Raw genomic sequence first — 6,842 nt, 5'->3', positions numbered from 1 at the left:
TATTGCCTGCTACAAAAGGTGCTGAGCCCCTCACCCAAGGATCCTGGGATAAGGTTCTTATAACTGTGTGACTGTGTGGATGAAGTTGCCATTCATTGAGTCCCTCCCTGAGACTTAGGGTCAGGAAAGCTGGCATTATCATGCTAATTCTCCTGCTGTTGGCTGTGCCATGAGTAATGAACTGTCTGGTTCAGACACATTGGGAATCATAGTCTATTTTCAGCACCTCTCTTACAAGGGTTGAGATTTTTCCTTCACCAACTCCTTGCTTCTTCAACTGTCACTTCTGTCACTTCTCTTCTTTGTGTTCTGCTTTATATTCCTTAAACTTAGGGTAGTCATAATGCATATCTTCTAGGTATATCTGAAGGTTAAGAGACATAATATGTTAGGCACTTAGAATGGTGTCTGACGCATAAAAATGTCCAAAATGTATTTAGCAATCATTATCATTACTATCAGCATCATCTCCATTGTCACCTTTGAGTGTGTGTTGCTCGTGCTTGCTTCGGCAGCACATATACTAAAATTGGAACGATACAGAGAAGATTAGCATGGCCCCTGTGCAAGGATGACATGCAAATTCGTGAAGCGTTCCATATTTTTCGGGCTTCCCTGGTGGCTCAGAGGTTAAAGCGTTTGCTTCCAATGCAGGAGACCGGGGTTTGATCCCTGGGTCGGGATCCCCCAAAGAAGGAAATGGTAACCCACTCCAGTATTCTTGCCTGGAGAATCCCATGGGCGGAGGAGCCTGGTAGGCTACGTTCATGGGGTCGCCAAGAGTCGGACACGACTGAGCGACTTCACTTTCTTTCTTAGTTGCTCAGTGGTGTCCTACTATTTGCGACTCCATGGACCATAGCCTGCCAGGCTCCTCAGTCCATGGGATCCTCCAGGCAATAATACTGGAGTTGGATGCCATTTCCTTCTCCAAGAGATCTTCCCAACCCAGGGATCAAACCCAGGTGCCCTGCATTGCAGGCAGAGTCTTTATTGTCTGAGCCACCAAGAAAGCATCATCATATTTAGAATAATGCAATATAATTATACTTAGTAAATATCAGAAGATATGCTATACTTGCTAAATAAACCAGCAAGTTATAAAACTTTGAGCACAAATGGGGAAAATGTAAACTGTTGAATATTAGTAAAAAGTATGGTAAAGCTGTTTGCACTAATCTAGCAAATTGTATGTAAGTTTAAAATTAAATCAACAGTTACCTAAAATCCAGTGAGTACAATAAATATCAATATGAATTTATCTATATGTAATGTGTGTGTATATACATGTGTGTACAAACACAGACATTCTATGCACATTTATAAACACATGTGGAAAAATAAATACAAGGTTTCATTGCCTCCCTGATGTGATTTGGTACAACTTTCTTTTTTTGCATTATCTCGGTATTTTCCAGATTTCTAAATAGACATATCTCACGCTTAAAAAAGGAAAAAGTATTACCAAAAAACTTAAAAATTATTTTTCAGGGAAGTTTTGCATTAATAATGCCTTCAAAGTACACAACTCAGACCCTTTATGTCTTTTTGTTTAAATGAAGAAATGTAAATGAGGTATTCAAACAATGTTCATGATTTGAGTAAGTCAGCAAATTAGGCGTTCAGAAACTCAGAAAGTTAATGACTGAATAAACACATTACTATACATGAAGTCTGGGTTTCAACTCAATTTGGATTCCTGAAAGTTTACAACACCCCCAACCTTAAATAACCATGGAAGTTGTGAAGGAGATGGTGCCTTGTGAATCAGCTTCCAGACTTTATCTGATCAGACGAAAGTATGGTCAAGTTACTGGGGATAATTCTAATTATGAATTAGCACACTGATCAGAGGAAAAGATCTGGCTCTGACTGGGAAGATCAGAATATGCGAAACTTCAGTACTGCCTGCTCCAAACAAAGGAGAATAAGAGAATCATCAGGAGTGAAGAAAAAAGAATAAAGCCTGAGTTGGCAGAATCTCAACAAGCAAATTCAGGTTCCAAAGGAGTCTTTGTTGCCTGGTTCAGTTTCCTGACCCACAACACAGATCTCAAAGGGCTCCCTACAGAGAGGAGAATAATCTCTTTCATGAAAACTTTGCTGAAAGTTTGTTGTCTTCAAATGAGAAGGCTAATAAAGATGACTGACATTCTCCCAATTAACGCAGACAGTACCAATACTCAGGTTTCTGCAGAAAAATTCATTTGCTCCAATAAACAATAAAACCTCAGCATATGAATATAGTTGACATTTTTAACCTTTGGGCTTTTTTCCATACTCATCTATCCTACTCTTGGATATAACTGGATAAATGTTTAACAGAACTTCAGAAAGTGAACTTGTTCCTAGATAAGAAATATATTAATTATAAAAGTAATTCTGATAAACAAGAAAAAGTTTCCCGCCTAGAGGGACAGACAGAAAAAGTTAACATTGAGTTTAATTCAGAATGTCCCAGAGAGAATGCAGAATTGGGTCATAACAAGAGAGATCTATCACTACAGATGCTTTTGGTACAAATAATGAAGTATCAAGAGAAAAAAGGTGGTACCAAGAAGTAAAATTCTTGATCTCTCATAACTGTAAATGGCCAAGTAGCTAGCTCCAAGGTTGGCTACTAGTGTAACTCAGTGTAGAGAGGACTCCGCACAGACTTCTGCTTTACTCATGGACTCATATTAATTGCCACTTTTCCAAGCATCATATTGTCTGTCAATGTCCAGAGGCTGAAAGAATCAACTCATTGTTTTGGATTCCTTTACTAGAGGTCCCCAATATACATTCCATTATATCCCAATGACCAAGGTTTCATACCACTTTCACACCCCATCCAATCACTGAAAAGGGGGAAGAAATTACTATGATGGACTTAGATATTCAACCCCTCAGGTACCCAATAGTGAGAAAAATGGAGATTTTGATGGCAAAGAAGGATAGCTGTGGGAGAAACACAGCAGGGTCCCAGATCGTGTTTAAGACAAAGGCTAAATTCTTTACCGTAACATATGATGCCAGCCCAGCTTTTAAGCCCTTCAATTCCATTCCTCTGCTAACCATATACTCTTTCTCTGCAGCTTTATCGGCTGTTTCCTGAACAAACACACTCATCTCATATTTGAAAATTTGCTCCCATCCCTATGTGGAATGTCTCCTCACTTTCTTCCAATTATAATTACTTTTCTCTTCCAAACCTTAGTTCAAAAGCAACCTCATCTTATCTCCCATAGCAGAATGCATGTTGCCTTTCTCCAGCCATCTGCAGTTTGGAATTTATTTGGTACCTAGCCTTTCTATTTTGTATCAGTCTTATGTCTCTGACCCCACTAGAATAAAAACTTCTTCAAAACAGAAATGGTGTCTTCTTCATCTTTTACTTGTGACTCTGGTGCTTTCAGTATAAAACTGATTTAATAAACACCTGTAGAATTCATCCAAAATTGTCATCCTATTTAGAAACACTCAATTAAATTCCAAATAAGGATCCTGACCCTCATTCTCAATTTCTGTTAAGAATCAAAGACATGGGTCACCTTGAATCTAATTTCAGAATAAATTCAAATGAGATTATTAAGATTTAATTGCATCATTTGGTTGTCTATTTTGAGAGACATACATTTACAGTTTTAAAACACCTAGTGGATTTGCAATATTAATATACTTCATGTGCATCTTTGGGATATTTCTGCTAAGAAATATAGCAAGTGAGCTGAGCGCCAAAGAATTGATGCTTTTGAACTGTGGTGCTGGAGAAGACTCTTGATAGTCCCTTGGACTGCAAGGAGATCAAATAAGTCAACCCTAAAAGAAATCTGTCCTGTATATTCATTGGAAGGACTGATGCTGAAGCTGAAACTCCAATACTTTGGCCACCTGTTGCAAAGAACTGACTCATTTTAAAAGACCCTGATACTGGGAAAGATTGAAGGCAGAAGAGGGGATGACAGAGGATGAGATGGTTGGATGGCATCACTGACTCAATGAACATGAGTTTGAGCAAGCTCTGGGAGTTGGTGATGTTAGGGAAGCCTGGCATGCTGTAGTTCATGGAGACGCAAAGAGTGGGACACGACTGAGCAAGTGAACTGGACTGAACTGGAAAGTTTACAGAATTTCTGAGAACACTGGAGAAACAGGTTTGGGAAACATGCAGGAATAAACAGACCTTGCCACCAAAGCCAGTCTTATGACATAGGACCCTACTGCTGGTACTCATCACTGGACTCCAGACCTTATCTCGCCTCCTGTGGACAATGGTTACAGCCATGGCCCCACTACCATTTGCTATTCAGGAATGGAAACTCTCCTATCACTAATGGCTGAATCATAGTTCCAGCAGTGACTTTGGAGCCTGAAAAAATAAAGTCTGTTCCACTGTTTCCCCATCTATTCACTGTGAAGTGATGGGACTGGATGCCATTATCTTAGTTTTCTGAATGTTGAGTTTTAAGCCAACTTTTTCACTCTCCTCTTTCACTTTCATCAAGAGACTCTTTAGCTCCTCTTCGCTTTCTGCCATAAGGATGATGTCATCTGAGTATCTGAGGTTATTGATATTTCTCCCAGAAATCTTGATTCCAGCGCATGCTTCATCCAGCCTGGAATTTTGCATGATATACTCTGCATATAAGTTAAATAAGCAGGGTGACAATATATAGCCTTGACATACTCCTTTCCCGATTTGGAACCAGTCTGTCTAGTTCCAACTGTAGCTTTCCTGACCTGCATACAGATTTCTCAAGAGGCAGGTCAGGTGGTCTGGTATTCCCATCTCTTGAAGAATTTTACACAGTTTGTTGTGATCCACACAGTCAAAGGCTTTGTCATAGTCAGTAAAGCAGAAGTAAATGTTTTTCTGGAACTCTCTTGTTTTTTTGATGATCCAGGGGATGTTGGCAATTTGATCTCTAGTTCCTCTGCCTTTTCTAAATCCAATTGAACATCTGGAAGTTCCCAATTCATGTACTGTTGAAGCCTGGCTTGGAGAATTTTGAGCATTACTGTGTTAGCATGTGAAATGAGTGCAATTGTGTGGTAGTTTGAACATTCTTTGGCATTGCCTTTTTTGGGGATTGGAATGAAAGCTGACCTTTTCTAGTCTTGTGGCCGGCCACTGATGAGTTTTCCAAATTTGCTGGCTTATTGAGTGCAGCACTTTCACATCATCATCTTTTAGGATTTGAAATAGCTCAGCTAGAATTCCATCACCTCCACTTGCTTTGTTCACAGTGATACTTCCTAAGGCCCACTTGACTTCACACTCCGGGATGTCTGGCTCTAGGTAAGTGATCACACCCTCGTGGTTATCTGGGTCATTAAGATCTTTTTTGTATAAACTTCCAAACCTCCTTCAAATTTCTCTTATGGGTCAGTCTCTGTTACTGAGGATAAATACCGTAGCCAATATTTTACATAACACTTCTAATGTCAATGCTCATATATGCATGGTCCCTAGTCTCAAATTATTTTTCAATCATTATTTTATTTGTACATGGAAATTCAAATAGTTGATGTTTTTGTTTTTCATTTTGTTCTTTTCTTTTTATTTCTGAGTTATGAGTATAGAGGGAAAAGTTTTGAGGATGAAATTTGTAACTTTTTTCTGCATCCTTTTAAAGCTTGAAATTCAGAAGTGGGTAAAAGAAGTCATGTGAAAATCTGTGAATGATAGTTATGAGGTATTATCCTGACCTTCAAACATTCCATAGAAACCAAGCAGGTAAAGATATTTTCCATGTGTGACGTGAAAGGCCAACCGATTTTCTCCAGAACAGGTTTTCAACAAGAATGGCATTGCATTTCCTGAGCAATAAAAAAAACTCACTAATGGGAAAGACACATTATTTTGTTCCAAATATTCTATGTATATCTTTGAATGCAGAAGTTTATGCTTTTATACCACATGAGCAATGTGAAATCTTTACTTTTTGACCTTTTGCCTGAAGCAACCTCAAAGAACAACAAATACCCTAGAAAATTAGTCTGTTTTGAATTCAGCAGAACCCTGGAACTTCAAAAGCCCAGCTTCTGTTCTCAGAATAAGAACCTTACTGGAAAGGTTAGAACTAAGAATCTTGATAGATCACAATTGTACACAAATAATCAATACATTTCATTGGTCCTATGAAAATTATATCAGAAAACAAACTCATAAATTCTAGAGAGAGAATTCTTCACTTGTACTACTGAAACAGGAGGAAGGGGACAGAACACAACCTTTAAAAAATGACGTAGTCTAAAGATACAACATAAACGGATCAGAACAAAATAGGTGCAAGATGGCAGATGAACTGACTTCCACTAGACCTTGAGCCCCAGTATGCACTCATTGTATAACTCATCAGCAAGTTAAGAGACACACCCACCAGTGTCAAGACAGTTCCAAGGCTGACCATGAAGATCAAAAAGTGAGTGGTGGCCCGATTCCCGGAAATCCCCACACCTTCGCCAAAATAGCTGGAATACTCCTCCCATGCATTAGCCTATGAAATTATGCACACCTGTAAATACTGGCAACCCCATACTTTGCTGCTGTTCCCACCTTTTGAGACAGCCCATACTCTGTCTGTGGAGTGTTTCTGTGTAAGTAAATCCACTTCTTACCTCTCACTTTCTGTCACTGAATTCTTTCTTTGATGAGACATCAAGAACCTGAGCTTCATAAGGCCTGAGATCAAGTGTGATCTCACTTGAAAGACTGTGGGTTCAGTCCCAAGCTGAGATGCATGATTTTATTCCCTCTCATGTCCAGGGGGCTGTCTCTTAGCAGTTATGCTGTTGCCCCTCCTCTGGTTTCCCCAGCATACCCTACCCACCCCAACTCATCCAGCTCCCCATCACCA

At 39.3% G+C, this 6,842-nt stretch overlaps 1 non-coding gene across 1 annotated transcript; it reads left to right on the top strand.

Annotated features, from left to right (window-relative positions):
• Window positions 1-499: 499 nt before the first annotated feature.
• Window positions 500-606, top strand: LOC122422965. Its single transcript, XR_006264049.1, has one exon. It is a non-coding gene; the product is annotated as a U6 spliceosomal RNA (small nuclear RNA).
• Window positions 607-6,842: the final 6,236 nt, after the last annotated feature.

Source organism: Cervus canadensis, chromosome 20, assembly GCF_019320065.1.
Source record: "Cervus canadensis isolate Bull #8, Minnesota chromosome 20, ASM1932006v1, whole genome shotgun sequence".
Lineage (NCBI taxonomy): Eukaryota > Metazoa > Chordata > Mammalia > Artiodactyla > Cervidae > Cervus > Cervus canadensis.
This window is presented reverse-complemented; position numbering and strand designations above follow the sequence as displayed.